The sequence below is a fragment of the Anser brachyrhynchus genome (genome assembly GCF_964034855.1).
Source record: "Anser brachyrhynchus genome assembly, chromosome: 8".
Classification (NCBI taxonomy): Eukaryota; Metazoa; Chordata; class Aves; order Anseriformes; family Anatidae; genus Anser; species Anser brachyrhynchus.
In genome coordinates, this window is record NC_137702.1 from 4,480,114 (window position 1) to 4,501,220 (window position 21,107).

General features: G+C 44.0%; 1 protein-coding gene across 15 annotated transcripts in view; it reads left to right on the plus strand.

The window, feature by feature from the left end:
• Positions 1–21,107, plus strand: part of DAB1 (DAB adaptor protein 1) — a 438,430-nt gene that overhangs the window by 74,113 nt on the left and 343,210 nt on the right. For 4 of the 15 annotated variants that reach the window (XM_080602675.1, XM_080602658.1, XM_080602679.1 and 1 more), the window contains exon 2: positions 14,800–14,863. The exons of 8 other annotated variants lie outside the window; for them this stretch is intronic. The gene's annotated coding sequence lies outside the window, so the exon portion shown is untranslated. Of the gene's footprint in view, positions 1–13,016; positions 14,864–21,107 lie in introns of those variants that run through there. 3 more of the 15 variants (XM_080602664.1, XM_080602647.1, XM_080602667.1) reach the window with 2 other exon arrangements.

Here is a 21,107-nt window from a genome sequence, read left to right on the forward strand (position 1 = left end):
GCTGTTGGAAGCTGTAAGTACGGTTTTGCGATAGTGGGAGTAGCTAGCATGCATCAACCTACTCTCATTTCAAACAGCTGTTTAATGAGAGCTGCTTGTAAGATCCCCCATTAAGAATGGGCTATAATGAGTATGATGAAACCACCTCATCCTTGAAAACAAATTCCTTTTCATGGCTTAATTAAAAGGGCTCCTAGTACTTCTGTGAGCATACATGATGACTTAGGAAAGACTCTGTTTTAGTTTTCATAAAATGTTCTCAATTAAAAAGCAGAGTAGATAATATGCTGCTTTAATATTGTACAGTAAAAACCAATCATATTTTTGTGCTATTGTTATTTCCCAGTCAAATACAATGTGTGTTGTAACAGTTTTTCCAAGAGACTGTCACGACAGCTACTTACTTGTAGGCTTCCAGTTGTGTCCTATCGTGGAGGAAAACCTAATGAAGACCAGAGTGTCTGACCTCATTGGGCAGGGCTTATAGCTGAAATTTGGGGGGCAGAAATTTACGGATGACTGAGCCTTGCAAAAAACGTTGGCATAGATTTTCTGGAGGCAGACAGTTAAAGTTGGCTGTGCAGTGGGCAACAACGCAATTTGTTCAAAATTCTGCCTTAGTGAAATGTGCCATGGGATGGGTTTGTGTTAGAAGGCTTTGGTGACAATAAGAAATTGGATCAGCAATAAGAAACTGGATCAGCAATCTGATACGGACAGAGCAGGTGTCTCCGACCTGCCACTGGTCTGCTTCAGGGAACCCTCTGCTGCCCCAGGGCAAGCAAAGCGCAGGGGCAGGAGAACATCGCCTGCTGCTCCCCACCGCTGCCAGTTCCTTGCCTTCTCTTCATCTCCTCACTTGGGTGGCAAAACTCTGTTTGCTTCCCTGTGAACAGAAATTCCTTAAACGGGAAAGATGCCAATTAAAGAAAGAATTGTGGATTTGAGATAAACTTGCCAAAAGGAGCGTTGTAAAAGCACAACTGTCTCCTGACATTTGTCTGAAGTCGTTCTCCCCTTGGGCAGAGCGTGAAGCTCCGAGCCCCTTGTGCAGGGACTTCCCAGCCGTGTTACGGGGAGCAGAGAACTGAAAGCCAGGTCGCTCCCATGCCCTGACCTTCCCTGGGCTCTCTCCCAGGACACTGGAAAACAGGTGAAGAAATGGCATCTTAGGGCTTGAGGAAGCAAGGCTTGTGTGCTTGTATGTGATATGGATTTTTAAGGCAAAATTTCCAGTGTTTCTGTCTTCCTAACTAAAATCTGATGCACTTGAAAAATCTTCTACTCCTAAACTTTAATTTCATGATGACCTAGAATCTGATTTTATGCACAGAAAACGAGTCAGTGGACTTATAACTGCATGGATTCACCATCTTTTTAATACAGGATTAAGATCAGGACAGATATCATTAGCAAAAAGATAGCTCAGCAAGCCTCACAGATACGAAGGCTTTGTTTTCCTGTTCATTTCTGTTTTGTCTTCCATGCCATCAGGCTGACACCTGTGTTGCCGACCCTCTGTTCTCCATGCAGTTTAGGGCACAACTAAAACCTGATCTTTCGCTTCAACCAACATTGCAGACTATAGTTTGCACCAATTTTTGTTTTTCCTTGCAAATCCGTCAATCACACTAAACAATTTAGGTGTGATCTGTCTTTCTCGTGCTCTCCTTCACACATCGCTGCCTCCCAGCCTCTTCTTGCTGGATTGCTGCAGTCGGGTTTGCTCTCATGCTTGGTGGGAGTTCAAATTCTTTAGCAGCACCACTGCCCCTAGTAGCATTGTTTGCAAGTTTTGTTAATTGCTAGCTGATGGTGTCTTGGTTTGTTAGTCTGTTGTTTCCTCTAAAAAGAGGTATATTTGCAGCACCAAGGAACGTTCATAATTCCCTTCCTACTTTACCAGAACGCTGCTCGTGAGAGGCTGAGAGACTGCAAATGTCAGGCATGGTACCCAGGAGGACAATCTACCAGTCAATGCTGAAATGATTTGAACTAGTGAACTCTTGTTAAAACTGTTAATTGCTTTTTTAAAAACACTTAATGGAAATTGCCACGTTTAAGTAGTCCATAAAACTGTGATGACACCAGCTTTAATCAGGTGTCATGCAAACACGCACATTATGAGCTACCTGGCCTGATAGCTTGGACGGTGGAAACGAGTCACGGCAGCCTGGTGTTTACAGTCCTGGGGCTCTGTGGAAGAGAAGAATCACTTATTTATTTTATTTATGAGGGGACCTCTCTGAAATGTACCTTTACGTTTAATAAAGCTTAGGGACGAGGATGACCCCAGTAAACGTGGAAGTCAGCAGGGTACAGTCGGGGTGCATAATTTTGAATATTTCATGCAGGAGTATGCTGATTTGTCTAGCAACCTTGCTGCGGACTTGAAATAACCACGGCGAGCTGAATGAAAGCCACACTTGTCACCTGGATTGTGTAGCCACACTCGTGACTCCTCAGGAAAGCTCTTTAAAGAGAAAAACAGGTGGGTCTGAGCGTTGGGTTGAAGGTGTTCACATGGCCAAGGACCATCTAGGTCCTGCGTATCCCATTCACACGCAGACTCTTGACGGCAGCTGCGGGCAGCCCTCTCAGAGGCTTAGGGCCGCGGGCTCGCTGCCTCCCCAGTGCTCCTCTCCTCCAGCCTTCTAAAAAGGGCATCGCTAATTGCAGTGCTCGGCAGCAGTCTCTGAAGAGGCCCTGAAAATAGAAGTGGCGTGATGAAGTGACATACTTTCTAACCCTTTGCGATGGACCCTTTTAGGTCACAGCATCTTAGAGCTGTGCCTGAAGCGTTAGGAACGTGCTTGTTTGGTCCTGCTGGTGTTCAGATCCTATCCCTTTGCACCTTTGCTACACATACCGTACTCACATGTTTTTCAGCACACTTTTTTGGAACATACCTGTAGTCGCTATCAACTTGTTTTCCCACTTGCCACTAAGAGATAAATTGAGTTGAGCTGTGGGAGCAGCACTATTGCCAGGATGGACTGTTTTAAGTAGGGCAGGAGTGATGAATTTTGGCATCAGAACGCTAGGAATCAGCAAGCCCTGGGTTTCCACCTCTGTGTCTTGTGGAGCTGTTACAGGAGCATGATGATGTTTCCTTTTTTCATGCTTAAGGTTTTATACTGGCTCGTGTCACGGGATTATTTGAGGAAACTTCGGGCTATGACCTTAAATTACAGCAATCTCCCTGAAAAATGTCAGACTCTTCCACTTCTTCTGGAGTAAAAGTTGATTTTATTAAACAAATTTAATTTACTGCTGCTGGTGGTTTTGAGCAGAGATTTGAAGGAACATGGAGCTGCAGGTGTTCCGTCTTTCTAATGATTGTCTGTTTTCAAGAAACAAAGCATCACTGAATTTCCTACGGTTAGCAAGTGTCTCCATTCAGCTCATCTCAGGAGGTTTTTTTAGTAGGGAAGATCTGTTGACAGCTGATGCCTTCTCAATTTGAAGTTGCTTTTGGTCAGAAGCATTTGGTATTTTTAGGTTAATGATGTTGTATCCAGCCTTGCACTGAGGACAGGGGCTCTGTTCACTCTTGGAGTTGACAAATTTTATGAATAAAACCTTAGAAACAGTGAAATGTAAATGATAGGTACTTTTACTTCTATTTTTTTTTCCTTTTTGGTTCCAAACTGCAGTTTCAGAAAACTGAACATTGGAAAATATGCAATTTTGGAGGACTGAACACTGCCACATTTTGAAAGTCTGTATTTGTTCATCTCTAGGAGAAATTATTTTTCATATGTTAAGATTTGTTCTTGTTTTCTCGTCTATTGAGAGGGTAAAGAACAGTTTATGGTGCTGATACAGCAAAGTATTTTATAGGGCTGTCAGAGACAGAGAGAGGTGCTAACGTGTCTCCTGCAGAAGCAGGTTTGGAGATGAGGCATTACGAATAAATGGGCTGTTGGTTTGGATCTCTGCTGGCAACGTGCTGAACTTTCACAGGGTTGCTGTGCAGAAACTCCTTGCCTCTATGCTTATGAAATCACATAAATAAAAGTATTCAGAAATAGTTTTTTTATTACACTTATGTGATATTTTTTAAACCTTGTTTACCAGGGATCCTGACATTCTCTACCATTATCATTACTTCTTTAAAATACAAACCCTTAATAGAGTAGACAGATTACCAGAGGAGTTTAAGGTAATTTAAAGCAGAAAATTTACAGTAGAACTTGAAAATTACTTTTTTTTTTTTTTTTTGAGGCAGCTGTTCTGAATGATATGATCTTAGTCTTCCTTCTTCAAAGGGAGATTTTGTCTCTTTCCAGTCAGGGCAATAAATAAAGGTGAAAGAACCACTGTGAAAATGTCACTGAAATATTAATTTGCCAGAAACATGGTCTCAGAAGGAAAAAAAACCACACAAACAACCCCCTTCATGGGATGTAAAATACTGATTATTCACCAAATGCAAAAGGACCTGCACAGGTAAGTAGCGCACCTGGACCTTCAAAGCCAAGATCAATGAAAGACCTGAACCAGATTTTGAGATTTTGAAGACTATATAATTTTTTCTCGTAGGTAAATTAGTGATTTATTTATTTTTTTAATATATCTAGCTCAAGGTATGCCTTCATTTTAATTCAGATGAGGAATACCTGTGTTATAAAATCAGGGCACTGCAGGTATCCTGAGTTACACGGTTTAGTTTTGATATGCACAGGAAAAGGTTTCCATGGCAGTGCTCGGCCCAAAGAGTTAAGGTATCCTTAACTATGCCTTAAGGTATCCATATATCCTTTAACTTGGGATATCTTTAAAAATTAAGGGTACAGAAGAAAGGTGAAATATTAACAGTGGATCGTTTACTATACCACAGCAGTTCAATCATCAGTGCTGGAAAGTCAATATTATATTAACTTCTAAACAGTCTATGTTTAAGTTCTCCAAAATGATGGAAATTCAGCAGTCCTTGTTTTCTAGCTGTGCACTTGGCTGCTTATGGAACGTCATATAAAAATGATGTTTTGGTAAGAAATCATTACCTCTGTTCTCCCAAAGGCAGCAGTTATATGTTACATCAAGTTTGATTTCAGAATAGAGTCGCTACAAAGCATGCCGTACAAATTAAAATAATACGGTCATAAGGTAGTAACGCAAGAAACAGGGCTTGATGATGCCTATTGGAAATCCTTTGAATATCTCACATGGAATATCAGCAATAACTTCTGAGTATCTGTCAACAGCTGACTTCCCAGAAGGTGTTTGTTTTCAGTCCCGACCGCAGAGGAGGTTCATTACCCCCGGTACAGATTATTTCACCGGAATTCCTCCTGTTGCATCGTGGCTGTCTAACTGGCAGCCATACAGAGCGTTTTAACACCTGGATTAACAAAGGCCTTTGTCTGCTGTTTATAGAAGATTAAAAGAGATTTAAGCTTTTATGAATGCAAGACATTTTACAGGACTGTAACAGATGAAATGGCCATAGCCTTCCTGTTGTATAAAATGCAGTTATTTTCCACCAAGAGCTATAGGGGTGTCCCTCCAGCACTTGTTCCCCTCCTGTTAGGCAGTCTGGGATTTTGCCAAGGAGGTCAGTCCCCCAACTGCTGAACCCCCAAAAAACAAAATCATTTTATAGAAAAGTAGTATGTTAGCCTGAAAGTTTCTACATGGCAGATATGTACGTTGCTTCATTTGGCATTTCTACATGGCTTTGTTTAAGTGCTGTGGTTTTTAGTCCTTGTAGATGAGCATCATTCCCGATCTGCATTTCTGAAGGCTGATGTCGTGCTCCTACCTGATTCCAGTATTTGTATAGTTCACAGGGATGCTTCAAGGGCTTGTTTGCTCTATGTTCATCTGGGATGGAGGGAGTGTACCATGTAAAATAGTGTCTCAGCTCCTAAACTGCTTGTACAGCAGCGAGATGTGAGCTCATTTCACTTTTATCACAGGACCTTGAATCAGACTTGTTCTGCCACCAAGTCCCCGAACGCCTTGTTGCAGTGTGCTTGGAATTCGCTTTTGTGGAATTGTTGGGTTTTGGTGCATATTTGTGCATTTTTTTCAGACTCTTTGTGAGTACTGCACAAACGAGAGCAGGGGGGGTGCAGTACCTGGGGCTGGGAAGCTTTTGCATTTTGGGACCTTCCTAGCAAGTTCGGGGTGGGATGCAAGGTCTGACATGAACAAAATATTGTAATCGGTGCTTTATGGGACGTGCTGGGCTGTTCTTGCTTCCTCTGTCCTGCCCCATGGGTCCTGCTGTGTGGCACATTGATTTTGTGCGGGCCACACGCGGTGGCAGGAGGTGTCCTGCTGGTGAGCACGGGGCAGCAGCAGGCTCAGAGAGGAGAAAAGATGCCAACAGCCTGCCTTATTTTCTGCTCAGCTCCTGGGCAAAGGGATGGCTTCTGGCAGCCTCGGTCCCAGGGAGGTGGTTGGAGTGAGTGCAATGCACACAGTGAGTGCAATGACACAATGAGTGTAATGCTCCTTTGTGCACGGCGTGGCGATGGCTGGGGAACGCGCGTTGAGGAGGGTTAGGAAATTTATGAACCCAACTTACCCACAGTGGACTTAGTGGGATATGTAATTCCTTTCACTGTTACCGTTCACAGAATGACTGCTCTAAGTCACAGCATCTTCTTAAACCTCTACAAGCTCCCTGTTAATCACGTTATCTTGCTGGGAACGGCTGTGGTGTTGGACAGCACTGCGGCTGCAAACTGTTCTCCTCTCACCAGCTCTCTCCAATAGCTGGTTTGCGGTGCCTAGGAGCATGTCTGGCCTCTCCTGCCCCTCTTGTTTCCTTGGCAGAAGGATGCTTACCTACTCCCAGGCTGCTGCATTGCAAGATGATATGAGCCGTGCTCTGAAAGGAGCCTCTGTGTTGTCTCGTGCACCGGCGGGGAGCTGACTTGTTATTTTGGTGCTCTTCCTAGCCTCACGACAGCTTGTCAGAGAAGAGAAGTTTTGCTTTATTTTCTTTTCCTTTCATCGTTGTTGACTAATTAGTAGCCAAACAGACAGCATTTGTTTTTGTTCTCAGACTGGTAGCAATTTAAGAGTTGGATGCAGCCCAGAGCCCCCGAGTCAAACCATGAACTTTGGGGATGGTTGGGTGGGGAGGGGACGGGGGTACCGGCTGCAGCATTTCTTCCTGACAGGTTCGTCCACAGCTGGGAGATTTCCCATCCCTCGGGAAGGTTTTTATCTTCTGGAGTATATGAAAATGATCATGATTAGTTTTGAAATGCCATTCGAGGTAAGCGATAGTGCTGTAGAGTCAAGAAGGATTGGGCTGAGGGGAAATGTGGGACCCCGTTCTGTATCCGTTTGCACAAGAGGTAACCTGTGGAGCAAAGTGCTTTTTTTGTAGATGCAAGGTTTGTTAGAGAGGATCAGAAGCGAAGCCCCTCTCTCTGGGTGTCGTCCCCTGAAGATGAATGTCTGTCAGAGCGTGCGTGTGAGCCCCGCGTGGCTCTCAGGTGCCAGATGAGCCGTGGCTGTTGCGTGTTCCTTCGCACCGGGCTGCGGCCAGGAAGCCCCTTCTCGACCAGGGGACCTGTTTGTCCAAAGGAGTTAAACAGTCATGCATTTGTGTCATTCCGAGAGTAACCAGCGCCCTGTCATTTCAGCTGGAGATTAACGGTGCAGAGCCGTGGGTGACACGCGGCCATTTCTCACACCCAGCACAATTCGGGGTGGTGAGACGCGAGTCCCGACCCGAGCGGCGATGGAGAGCGGCCCTCCTGCCGGCAGCTCGCCCCAAGCCACTCGCCTCGTGCAGCCAGGCTCCGTCACCTTCCCACAGCGGGACCAGATGTCCCAATGCAGGATGCAGTGCTGCAAAGAGGGGAGAAAAATTAGGTTAGAAGCTCTGAGAACTAATCTCCGCTTCTGTTGAACAGTTGGGCAGCTCCTGGCCATGGCGTGTCAAACCTGACAAACTTCCCCCGAAGTCACAGATTTTTACATTCTATTTGGCAGTAGAAAATCTTCCAAAGCATTCAAATTCTGTTTTCCTTCCTCAGCTCCATTGGGATGTAAAATAACTCAGAGTAAGGGATTGTTGTGTTTCACTCAGGCCTGGGAACAATTAACCATTTTTCTACAAAATCCCCCTTCTAATTTTTTCTTGCTTCCTCCTGGCTGTATTTGCCTCACACTGGTGTGTGTTTGCTCCCAGTTTCACGAAGGCTAGCCATCTTTGGGAGGCTTGTTTAGAGTCAGACCTTTGCTATATAATTCTCATTAAAGTTAAAAGTCGTTGAGAATTTCCTCTCCGCGCATCGAGGTGATTATCCGTCCCCGCCGGTACCGCAGTGACAGGCTTACACCCTGCAGCCTTACCGTGCGTGCGTATCAAGCACGGCTCTCCCACAAGGTAGCAAGCAGAGCGTGTGTTTCCTCTGCATTATTTATGGAATTGAAAATGCATTCTCTCAAAAATTGTTGTGGACTCTGCACTTCTCTGCGATGCAGCTGGAAACGCGGGGGGCTCGGGCGTTTGGAGGGACGTGGGGTGGGCACTCCTCAGGCTTGCACCTTGCACAGCCTGGTTTAGTTCACCACAAGGGTCCGTGGAGCTGTTTTAAGAGCTCAATAAAAAGATAAAGAACACCTTATTTATTGAAGTTGGAGGTCCAGTGAAGGAAGATTAAAAAAAAAAAAGCATGCCAGAAGTATATATGCACAACAGCAATTCTAGAAACCTCTTTTTTTTTCCCACAAAAAAAAAAAAGGTTTTGTTTTCAGCTGTTAATATTTTTTTCACAATTAGATGCTTTTCACAATTGTGCTTGCAGATGCAATGGTTTGCCAGGCAGGGCATGTTATCACATTCATTAACCTTTGGTCAGACTTGCAAATGTGCCCTTCAAATTGTGTTGGCCCCCCATGGCAATGGAGAACAAAGGTGAGACCCTGTGCGAGCAGGGACTTGCGCTGTCGCTAACACTCTCATAACGGTGTCCATACAACCTTTATCATTTGTACTTGTCAATAAGCCAAAATCAGGAAGATTTCTTTTTTTTTTTCCGTGACATTTTTGCTCATCCAAGCAGTGTGTTGTTGTTTGTACTGTACACAGCCCCGTTCACGGGCAGGCAGCAGCACCTCGCTTAATGCTCTCGGCTGTGCCGAGCCAGGTGAATTATGAAGCCTTGTGCTGTTCTCTGCAGTAAGGAACTGTTAATGCTTTGACCCAACTGTCTTCTTGATTAGCCTGAAAACACTGAGAGCCAAGCTTTAGACTGTGCAGTGGCTAACGTATGATTAAGCTCAACCAAAGAGAATTATATTTGTACAAGGAAATTTAGGGCCTGTTCTCATGGCTGCTGGAGCTATCAGAAGTTTCAGGTACTGATGTGCGGGCAAATGTATTTGCTCATTAATGGTATGTGTCATCTGCAAGGCAGGAGAATGAATTATATAAATACTGACAATCTGCAGCCAGCATTTCCACGTGGGTTTAGAAGTTTATTTTACCTTGGGTGCTTTATTCCTACTGCTAAGATGCATGCTTGGAGATAGCCTACCTGCAGCTAATGCACACAGCAGGTTTATTATTTGCAGGTAACAAAGAGAAATACAGCAGCACATTGGAGACATTAAAATGTATGGTTTCTCCGTGGCCTTTAATGAGGGTTTCAGGAGTTCCAGTGCTCTACAAAAAATACCTGGATTTTTCTCCTACTTTCTTGCAGGGTCCAAAAAGAAAGGGAGAATTTGCTGCATATGTGGTTTGAGGATACCGTATTTAGGATAATCACCATTTTTCGCTAGTTTTTGACATGTGCCCAAGCATGGCAATGGGTGAAGTGTTCAGTATGTGGCATTCTGCGCTGGTGCCTGAAAAGCCGAAGTCCCCGTGTCTGTACTTAGCAGCCAAAATCAAAGGTGTGCTTCCCACAGGCACATCCGTGTTTGGGTTGTTCCCTTGCACAGATCTTGCACAAATGTTCTTTTGGATAAGGAAGTGAATCAGCTTTAGTTGTTATTTCCTTTCTTATTTATTTTCTATAAATGTACTGGCCAGTAGGCTTTCTGGCTGCAATTAGCACTGGCATAGATTGAAAAATGTTGCCAGAAAGAACATTTTAGGTAGGTAATTGTGACTGTTCACCCTCTAAGTCCGACTCTGAGATTGTCTTTTCCAGTCAAGGACCAGACATGCTGTGTGACTTACGCCTTACCAGATCCACCCAGGTATCTTACACAGTCAAACACCTGGAAGCATGTGACAGACTGGGAAGTATTCACAGAAAGTATCTAATGACCAATCTCAGGTAATATCCAGTGTCTGCTGTGATAAAGTCAGGACACTCGTGACTTGGTCACAGGCAATTTGCAGAAAGCAAAGCGGCCGATGTACATTAGATATTCCTTACCCGTTCATCGTGCAGTTCTAGCTACGGTGGGAGGGAAGTCTGGGATATTATTTCTCATTTTCCTATCCACCAATTCCAACCAGCCGTGGCATGCGCACCTTCACAGCTCCTCTCTGTCAGGTAGGGCGCTGCATCTTCCCGAAGTGGTGCATGCTCAAGCTTTAGTCCCCTGAGAAACGGCAGCTCCGAGGTGCCCTTTGCAGCTCACCTGACTTTCACGTCCCCCCTCTAACAGCACCGGGTGTTTTGGGACATCTGCTCCCCCCTGGGAAGGTGGCAGCGGGTACCAACACGAGAGCAGTTAATGATCCTAGGGACGTCCAGGCAATCTGCCAGGCTGAGAGCTCAGCCTTTCTCTCCCGTCTTTTTTTTAATTTGTCAGAAATTCAAAGTAAAGATATTTTAGTGAAGAGGCTCATCCAGAAAAACAGCACGTTAATTATGGAAGGCAGATTCTTGGCTATCAGTTGCTGTCCTGCACTGATTTCTATTTTTAATGCGGGAAGACGTTGGAGTCTGGAGCTACTGGCTTTGCTTCTCGTGGTTTGCCATTGCTAGAACCGTTCAGTGAAATCTCTAACAAAGAATTTTTGGAGGCTACAGTCTAGAAACACAATTTTCTCTCTGTTCTTTGCCATTATTAGTTTCACCCCATCAGGTCAAATTTTCAGGTGTTTTCAGAGAGTTGTGTGTCCAAGTGTCTAATAGGTTTTGCAAGTATCTACAGGTGCCAGGGGCTAGAAACAAAGCATCCCTAACAAGTGTTCAGTGTTTTGTAATGTACATCAGGAGAATTAACAGTATTTCAGAAGTAAGGTCCATGTTTATAGGTTATATGCCATGATGCAAATCTGTGGAAAAGCAGAATTCAGGAGGTTTAAAAATCAAGTTCTTTGGATAAATTATCATGGCAGTCTCGGACCTGCAGTTGCTAAGTGTCTGTGTAACCCAGGACTCGGTGCGCCCAGCGTATGCTTCAGCACTTTGGCCTGATCTCTATTTGCTGAAGTTTTGATTCACTGACATTCAACACGTGAATAGAAATTGTGATGGGGGGAATGGGGAAAGGGGCTTACCCGATATTTGACAAGTCTTCAGTCTTTGATCATTTTGCGGCATCTTTTTAAGCCTCAGACTCAAGTCCATCAGCCAAACAGGCAACTCTCCTTCGTTCTGCGCTAACCCTGTCCTGAATACTGCAAGTGGAGTGTTTTGCCCTGAGAGGGAGAGACACCCTGCAATGCCCACTAAAATACAGTTGTCTGCTCTCAATTATACTTGAAAAGAGCTCAGGGACTGCGGTGATGGATGACAGCATACAAACCCAAAGTAGCTTTGTTTAGTGTGTTTTGTGGTATGATATAGGAGAGATAATTCTTACCCGGTATCTTTTAAAGGAAATCCTGAGGGTGAATCAATTACCTTTCTTTTCTGAATCAATAGAGATGGGATGTATTGCAGTTACTTTATGCTTTAGCGAGTGCTCGAGCACAAAGGATGGCTGTTGATGATAACCATTGCAAAGAGTGCAGTGCCATTTTTTTCCTTTTCTTCTCTTAAGGACACTACAATCCCCTTAGTTCACACACTTCATCACTCCTGGTCACAATCTTTTCTCAACAAAGATTTAAGAGCAGGAGGAGGAAGTAGGCTCTCAAAACATAAAAAGTCCTCACTGGAACATGGCTGGTAGCACTAATGACAGCGCTTCCCCTTCCTGAGACTCTCCAAGCCCTTGATGCTTGTGAATTTTGACTCAGGAATGTTCAGATTTAGGAGATGGAGTAAGGGGGAATGGGCTATGAACTGACACTGCGGTGCTAGCTGAGGTTAAATCAAGTCATTGAGGCTCAGCCAAGGATAAAAAGACACATTTCCTGGATCTGTGGTTTTAAATCAATTATGCTTTTTTTGCAAGACACTTCGGTGTATCCCGCCAGGTATACTCTTGTTCAAGAAAAAGTAGAATACTATTATATGGAAGACCTGATATTTTAAAATTTGTTTGATTTTAAAATTGTTTGATAACTTACTGCCTTTATAAACTTTGTCATTGTACTCTCAGAATAGTGTTAATATGTTACAGTATGATTTAGTGAGAGCTTCCTGAGTGCACCCCAAATGATAACCTGAGGATACCATGAAATAGCAGTAATACAAAAGGAAGCATGGTTTAAGTTTTTGCAAAAGGTACCGTAAGACAATTGAGATAGTAGCTTCCTTTTTTCCTGTTTGTATCTCCAGAGATCCAAATAGATCTGAGAGGTCTGTCTAGGTCACTCTCCTTCTCTGTATTGTCAGACTGCTATCTGGTGAGACAGGAGAGGGGAAAGCAGATGAGAAGGGGAGGCTTCTTAAGCTCCTGCCTTTCTTGCCTGATGCTGAGGTCCCAGGAGGGCCGAGGCGGTCTGAGGCAACAGAGAGCAGCACTTGGCTTTTCTCTCTGGTTCCCTTGATCAGGACCTGCTTTCCTTTTCAGAAGCTGAGCAGAAACTAAAGGCACTAAAAAGACAGCGAGGGCTCTGTTGGCTGCTGGTCCCCAAAAGGAGGCAGGCTGTCTACTACAGAAATCTATTTACTTGTTAGGAGAGGGTCCTGGTCTGTTGCAGGCATTGCTTTGTCCTCTGGGCTTACATAGCAAGGGATTTTAAAGGAAGGGAAGAAGTAAAAAAAGAAGGAAATTTATAAATGCCCTTCTCAATGAGGAGGAAAGAAAATTCTGCACAGATGGGGACAGGGTGGAAGGGTGGGCAGGAAACGTTGACATGGCTTCACCATTGTTTCTCCAGAGGATGCTGTGCAGCGGTCACCTTTGAGTGGTGGACGGGGTGGGCGAGAGGGCAGTCTGGACGTTTGGAGTCCAAGTGGGGTGGTCAGCAAGGAAGCCAGGCCAGCCGTGGTCTCTGAGGACCACAAGTTGACCTCCTCGCTGGGTAACGCGTGCCCGCGCTGCTTCCCCTAATGCGTTGTGGGTTTCCAAGCTTGCAATTTAAAATAGATTCAAGAAACACCGATGAAGTTTCGTCTGGGAGCCATAGAGGTAGTATTCGCTCTGTGCAAAGCCCCCTTTTCTCCCCTGGAACGCAGCATTCATCTGTCTGCACATAGCTCGATAACAGAACAGGTTAACAAATTAGGTGTAACTCGGGAAAGAAAGATGATTGTGCCTGAAACTGAATTTTCTGGGCGAATAACAAAACAGTTCAGATATAATTCATTTTGACTGAGTACCAATCAGTTTAAAAGGGGCAACAACAAACAAAAATGTTTCAAGGGTATTTAAGGTGTCGGAAGGGCTTTATATAAAAGTTACATTTCCGTTACCTGCCAACCCTGCCTCTAAGAGCTGGATCCTAGAAGTGCTGCGGGATGCTACGGGTGGTGCCAGCAGATACGGGTGCAGCACAGGGGTGTTTTGTGAGTTTGTGAGCCATATTTGAGTGCCTGTGCAAGCTTCTAGAGCCTTGAAGAACACCTTAGACACTTAAGGTAAAAATTAATTCTCTCTATGACTCTGCCTCCATACATTTTTGAAAGAGAGGAAGAGCAGTGCGTTTCACCCAGAGTATTTCTTCCTTCTCTTTTGCTGGAAGGGATCCCTCTAGAGAGGAGATCCTGCCAGCTTTCTTTTATGTTGCCTTCCACTGAGTTATTCCCCTTGGTTTCTCCTTGCGTTCTTGGAGGAGAGAGGAACAGCTTTTGTACCTTCAGGGTGTAAAACCTGGTTCTGTTGGAGCCAATGGAAGTTTTCCTTTAAAGACGACCAGAATTTCACTCGTAGCGTCTGCTTGGGAAAACCAGGGGATTTAATCTGAGACATTGCACATTATAATGATCACACATAAAAGAACAACATTAACCTCGATGCCACATACAGAATTATTTCTGAGTGGAAATGAACAAAATTTTATAGAGCAATATTATTTGCAAGGCCTTCTCAGTAAGAGAAAATGTTACAGATGATGGAGAGAAATAAGAATTACAGCTTGAACTACCGAAAACCTCTTTTTGACACTGTCTCTTTAATTAGAAAAAATGAGCCTAACCAAGATGTATATCATCATTGATTTTTATAATAAGCTTTTAAAGCAAACACACGTGGTGTCACTCTGCTATTTTATAACATACACTGCTAACCATTTATTCTGTCATATAACAGTTCACCAGCAGACATATTTTATTATTTTTTCTGTGTAATAAAAAAGGTAAAATCAATACCTATTATATGGCATACCTTCAAGGTTAAAAAGTACTAAATCTTGATGCTAACATCTTTTCCTTGTATGCATTAATTTATGAGCAATATAAATTCAATACAAATACATTTTCTATCTATTTGATTAAAACTAGATCCTAAGTATAACAAAGGATTCAGTCAGTCTGAAACTAGCATCACGTTAGACAGGGTGTTCACATAGATTTTTAAACTTTGCAGGAAATCTGACTGAAAACCTGGGAAAGCTGGTACCTGAGAAAGCCAAACGCACTTGGAAGCAAAGGTAACGTGGTTTCACATATTTGGATGTCGTTTTTGATCCAACAGAAACTCATCTGGCCTGACAATCGCATGCCAATTAAACGTCTTTATTAGGTCAATACAAAAATTGAGTCATTCTCCTTGGCTCTGTCGCTGGTAGTCATTTAACAACAATTACAGGGTACAGTTACTTTAATGATGAGAGGCATCAAAACTGAGAAAGTGAAAATGAAAGTGTCAAAGCCGTCAGAAGACTTGTCTCTTCTAGGTTATGGCTAAATTATGGGGATGTCTGAGGGGGAGGCAATATGATAATGTTGCAGCCTTGTACTGTGCACTTTGCCAGTGCTTCACGACAACATCAAAAAAAGAAAACCCAACACCTCTCTCTCATTATGAGTTAGTTCAAGATCTAATGTGATTGCAGTAGTGGTAAATGAAGAAGGACACCTTCTCTCTCTCTGTTATTAAGCAGCTAAAGCTTTTGGGTTTCTGATGCAATTAAGAATTCGTGGCAGGTGTGAAGCCAAGTGATACTTGTTGGGGATGTGACACGCACAAAGCGTGTGCTTAATATGTATCTTGTTGAGTGTTAAAGTAGAAATCTTTTCTATTCATTACTGCTTTTTCACCACTCAGCAATTAATTGTGTGTTGAGATACTTATGAATATGCAATGACTTTTTCCTGCCTGTGAGCAGTCTTCCCCTGTATGCATGGGAAACAGTGGCACAGAGTTAACTAAGCAGTAGCTGAAGCTCCCCGTGTATAATAACATCCTTAACATGCAAAATGCAGATGATGCTAGAAACGGTAATGAAGAGATTCATATTTATGGGACAAAATTCTGCCCCTGGCTTGTAACTCGGGGAGGGCAGGGGGATTGCCTGGGTGCCAGCCCGCTGAGGAACCTGACCCCTGGTGTCGTGCTGCCTGCAGTGAGCGAAACCAGCTTTCAGGCCTGAAGAGAAAAAGAAGTGGGTAACACCCGTTAATACCTCTTATCCTGGGAGGCTTGGGTTCCTGTTTGCATCGGGATATACGCAGTATTTTACTCTTTACAATATTAAACCATTTATTTATTTATTATTTTCCCCTGCTTGGCTTTAGAGCTGTTCTCAGCATCTTCAAATGGCAGCTTGAAGCTGGAAATATCCTTCCCTTCCCTTTCAGTAACAACTTTAAAGGCTGTTTTACTGCTCTATTTGCATGACTTCATGGTAGAACTTCTCTCTCCTCCCAGCTGCGTGGCAGAAGCCCCAGGAGCAGCCCAGCCCATCTTTTCAGAGTACCCATCACCAAAACACATCCTCCAAGACGTGTGACTGGAGTTTTGTCAGGGGGATGAATTCATTGACATTGCAGGTTTTCTCAATTTCTTGGTCATTGCAGAAGTGTTCCCTGTTGTGGCCGATGGGGAGATCTCTCTGGGAATCTCCACACCAGCTATCAAATTGCCATCGATTTCTGCATTTCTTCAAACTATTCACTTACCATTAACTACATCGCTTCCCATTTACTGAATTCGAAGGAAAAGTTCTCCAGACTACTTTGCATTTACTGCAGTGGCTTTTTTTGAAGGCAGCAACTGTTTAGTGAACCAAATAATGCTCCACAGGCACCTTCTTTTTGTGCATTGGACAGGTACTGGCCTTTATTTTTTGACAAATCTTTTCCAGATAAAATTCCATTTTGTTTAGCCCTGGTTTAAAACATCTTGATGGAATTCAGCTCGCTTCCAGCAAAAATAGTAGTGGATGCTAATAATGAAATATAATTTATAAAGAAATACACGTTTTGTTGTTTTTTTCCCATCGTTTGGTGAGGAAATAAAAGGCTAGCTGATATATTAAGGCCTTATGCAGTAAGTGTAAGTTGGAGAGGCATTTCTCTGGCAAGCTCTAAGCTTCTGGATAAGAGGAGATTATAAGGGAAATGCTCGTGCAACCTTAGCAGCATTACAAACAGCACCGCCACAATAAGAGAACAGGCTCATTGCAGTGATCTAAAGCCACTGCTGTTTTCTTTAAGGCGAACATTGTTTTTATGCCCTACAGATAAATCCCATTATAAGCTTTGATCAAAGCAAACACACTCACTTTGAGGCTTTGGGCACATGTAAATTGCTTTGTTATACACATGCATTTGCATACATTTGCAAGGAGACGGGGTCTACATGTAATGGTGCCTTTTCTCGTCGGTGGTGTGTTGAAATTTGAGGAACCCGTGGTTTTCCGCCACTGAGATGATTTCTGAGCGAAGGAAATGTGTAACAAGAGTCTGGAGGTGAGCACAAAGCTCGGTCACTGCCAGAGCAGCCAGGGGAGGCCGTGCTGGGAATGGCCTGAACATGGGCGTTGTTATTTTATTTATTTTGCTGTTCTTTGTGGTAAACAAATGTAAATGAGGTAAGTTCCCAGACAGGGACATTTCTCTTGTTCGGCCACTTCTGGAACAACTACGCCAACGGTGTACAAAACGTGCAGGTTGCCAAAACATTGGGTATCCGTCTTTGTTAGACTCCGCCGCTTGTTTTCTTATATATTTCTCCACTTAGTTGCTTGAATTAAATTGGATTAACTCGCTCTCTCTCCCAATTAATGCTGTTAACAGTAATAACAGCCATAATGTGTGAACATCTGGCATTTCAGTACACAGCAAGCTTTTAGAAATACCAGATATGAATCTATTGAAATCGGTCTCTATAGTGATTTTTCCAGCGTTTTGCGGCTTAGACAATGAATTCTCCTTTCCTCTCCGGTTTCCTTTCATTATCAAGGTTTGTTAATTCTTTAGATGCCGGGGTTAGATAATTAAATACCCCTTTGTAATTACCGCGGTGCCTGTGGGCTTGAGACCTGCAGCTCATTAGGCGGCACGCTGTCCTTCTCAGATAGTTGAGGGAAATACTTTCGTGCTCATCAAAGATCTCTGTGGCAAATTAAGGTCACGGCTGGCTCTTTGACAGGCTCAAGTCTGATGTTTCTTTTTCGTCATTAGTTACCACCGGGGCAGTTTGTATCAGAAGCAGCTTTTTGAAGGCAAATATTGCCCGGTTGATTGTTTACAACTTTGGGGCTTTTGGTGGCGAACACATTGCCCCAATAAATTACCTGTGGCTTCTTCACTATAGCGAACAGGGGGATTTTGTGAGGCTCCCCGTGCCTTCCTGCAAGCCTGATGGAAACATCTCCACTCTGGGCTCAAGACTGGCCTTACAGTGTCTTTCTTTTGACCCCGTGACAGTCCTTGTTAGCGATTTGTGCTGACGGGTTGTCTTTTTAGGTGCTTTCCCATGCCCTCTGCATTGTGCTCAGGCAGGTCTGAGACTACGATGGGGGAACCCATGGCTCAGCTCGTGGCTGCTGTTTTGTTTGGTAAAAGCTGATATGATTCGATGTCTCCTCGCTAAACTAGGAAGGAAAATACTTCATTATTATAAAAGGGTATTGCAAAGAGACTGAGTACTGCAATGGTGAATGATGCAGAATTGCTTGCTTAATGAAAACCGAGCAAATGGAGCCCGTGAACTCTAACAAGAAAACCCCAGAGGTGCACTAAAAAGGAGCCATGGGAGATGGATATGGCTGGTGTAGGAAGTAAACCTGGTTTTAATCTGCGGAATAGTAGGAGAAGAGAAAAAAATCCTGTCCAAACATATCAGTAGGGGTGCAGGTGTAGCAGACAAAACGGGGTAATCGTGTCCCCCCATGGAAGCCTTTCTCCTCCGCAGTGCCTGGAAAGTGGCAGCAAGGTGGGCTGGAAGGTGAGCAGGACTGCAGCACCCAGAGGAAACCTGTGCTGAAGCTTCTTCAACAACCCTACGGAGACACGGTTAATTTTTGTGTGAGGCAGAAGCCGACTCGCGAGCAGCAGAATGCGCTCAGAAGGGAGCCCCAAGACGTTTTTCCCCACCGGAAAATTAATAGTGAGTAGCAGGCTGCTCTTCTGCTGGCTCGAGGCGAGCGTTGGGAGGAAGGGCGTCCCAAAGCCTGCCCTCACAAGCCTACCAGCACATAGGGGGAAGGGTGTCACCACGGATCTGCCAGATGGAGCATGTTAAAGGGCAGCCTGCTGAGCGGAGAAGGCAACGAGCTTGAAAAGCCAAGCACATCGAGGAGTGCACCGTCTCCCCTAGGAGAAAAACAAAGCTGCAGACAGTGTTTGCAGCAGCATCACGCTGATTTGTAGAGGCAAGTTGGGGGTGCAGGTGTAACTCATTTATGGGGTTGTATTGGTTAAGTGGCTGTGTTTGGTAGTGGCTCGAACCAAAATGCCAGCTCCCCAGCTTCAGGGCTGTGCCTGAATTTGGGTCGGAGCCTGGCCCAGCTGGGCTGCTGGTAAAATTCCTATGGAGTAACGTGGAGCTGAGGCTGCAGTCGCTGCGTTGCAGGGGGCGTCCCACCAAGAACTCCGTCCCACCGAGACATCCCACTGAGCACTCCAGCATCTAGAGTGAGGGCTCCGGAGGATGAGAAGCACCTGAAGAATAAAGCAAATGCCATTATGCCAAGCTACATCCAGCTGTAAATCTCCTGAAGAGCATTATCATCTCTTCTTCTTTTTGTGTCTCCGTGATTTGTATTTTTTACCACCTACGAATCCGGTAACCGGCATCAGATCAAAAGAAAAGCAGGAGGCTGTCAGCTGGGCTTCGAGCGTGCTCTGCCTCACATTGTCATCGCCGGTGCTGGGCAAGGTTTGGGAACTTTGCCTCCAAGACTTTTAACTCCACAGGTATGGTGGCTTTTGCTGACGTGGAAGTTTAAGGCCATAAATAACGCTCTCGTTTGCCAAGTTTCCAGTTTATAGTGTGCTAGTGCATGGCGCTACGAAGTAGATTTTCATAAATCTTCTCTTTTTATCTCGGCTGATGGTTCCTTTTTAGATCTTACCCTGCCAGCAATTTTCCACTTTTCCAGACAAATGAATGCATGTAAGCAGAACGTCTATGGCAGTTGAAAGGTTAATGGAAGGAAAATGTAGTGACTTCAAAGTAAGTTTTATTAAGTGAAGCTTTGATTTTCTCCATTATTGGCTCTTTTGTGTGAAAAAAACTTATGTTCTATATAAAGCACACAGGCACAGGCTGCTCATGAACAGAAAGCAAAAGAGTACAGCAAAGAATATTAAATTGTTGTTTTTCTATAGTTCCTTCCAGCTGAAGGTCACAATGAATACATTATATTTCAGGCTTCTCTCCTCTTACATGTGTGTTAAATATTACCAGTCCTTTGCCACAAACAAGTAAGAGACTGTAGCACAGAGTCACATCTTTAAAGATGAGAATAAATGTCTAAGGGAGCCCTAGGAGGAGATTTTGGATATTTTGGTTCCTGGTTTTGGCCCTTACCCACATGAGAATTGCCTCTTTTTAAGGCTTTTCTGTGCAGATGCTGGGCACAGCGCTCTGTCAGCACTCACAGATACATAATTGCAGTTGCACCTGACACACCAAATGTATTTGAGAAAACTTCTCCTGCTGGCAAATACAGATCCCATGTCTGCACACCAGTGATGAGATAACTCCCTTTGTGAAGAAGAGAAAAGCCTATTGTTCGGAGGGTTTCTCAGAAAATTATACACCTGAGAGAGGTCAGTTGCCATTATACTTGCATAATTTCAGTTATCTTAAAGACGCACTTAAAAAAAAGAAGAATCCTATAATTTTCTAAGTTACAAAAGGAATTCTTCTCTTTCTCATGCTCGTTCCACCCGGTCTAGCTGCCGTGCTGTTAGTGCTATGAGGTTTGAGTCTCTGCAACGTGGAGGCAGGTTTCAGTTCAAGGCGAAGCGCGGTGCTCGTGTCCTGTCGTCTTCATGCGGTGCGTGTGGCTCCTCTCAGAAAGCCATCAGGTTTTGGGGCCTGAAGATAATGGGCAAGATGAAGTCGAAGAGCAGAGGAAGGATAAGCAAAAGGCAGGAGAGGTTTCGAAATGTTGAAGGGGTGATTCCCCCCCTTCAGTGGTTGGGGGGTGGTGGTAGGTGCAATGGGGTGCATCATGTTGGGGAGGGACGGCAGAAACTGCACGTTACAACCAGCATGTGGTTTTTTGTGTATTTTTTAAAGAAGTACACTTGACCTTTTTGTCAGTCACTTTCTTGAAGAATTTCATTGTATTGTTTTGCCATGGAGTAATACGAAAGTAAAAAAATCCTTATTGGCACATGAAGTATTTAACTAAAACCGTAAGCAATGTTTGCCATGAGGTTGTTCAGCTGACAGTACACAATATATCCATTCAACCCTGATGAAGCCATGGTAGA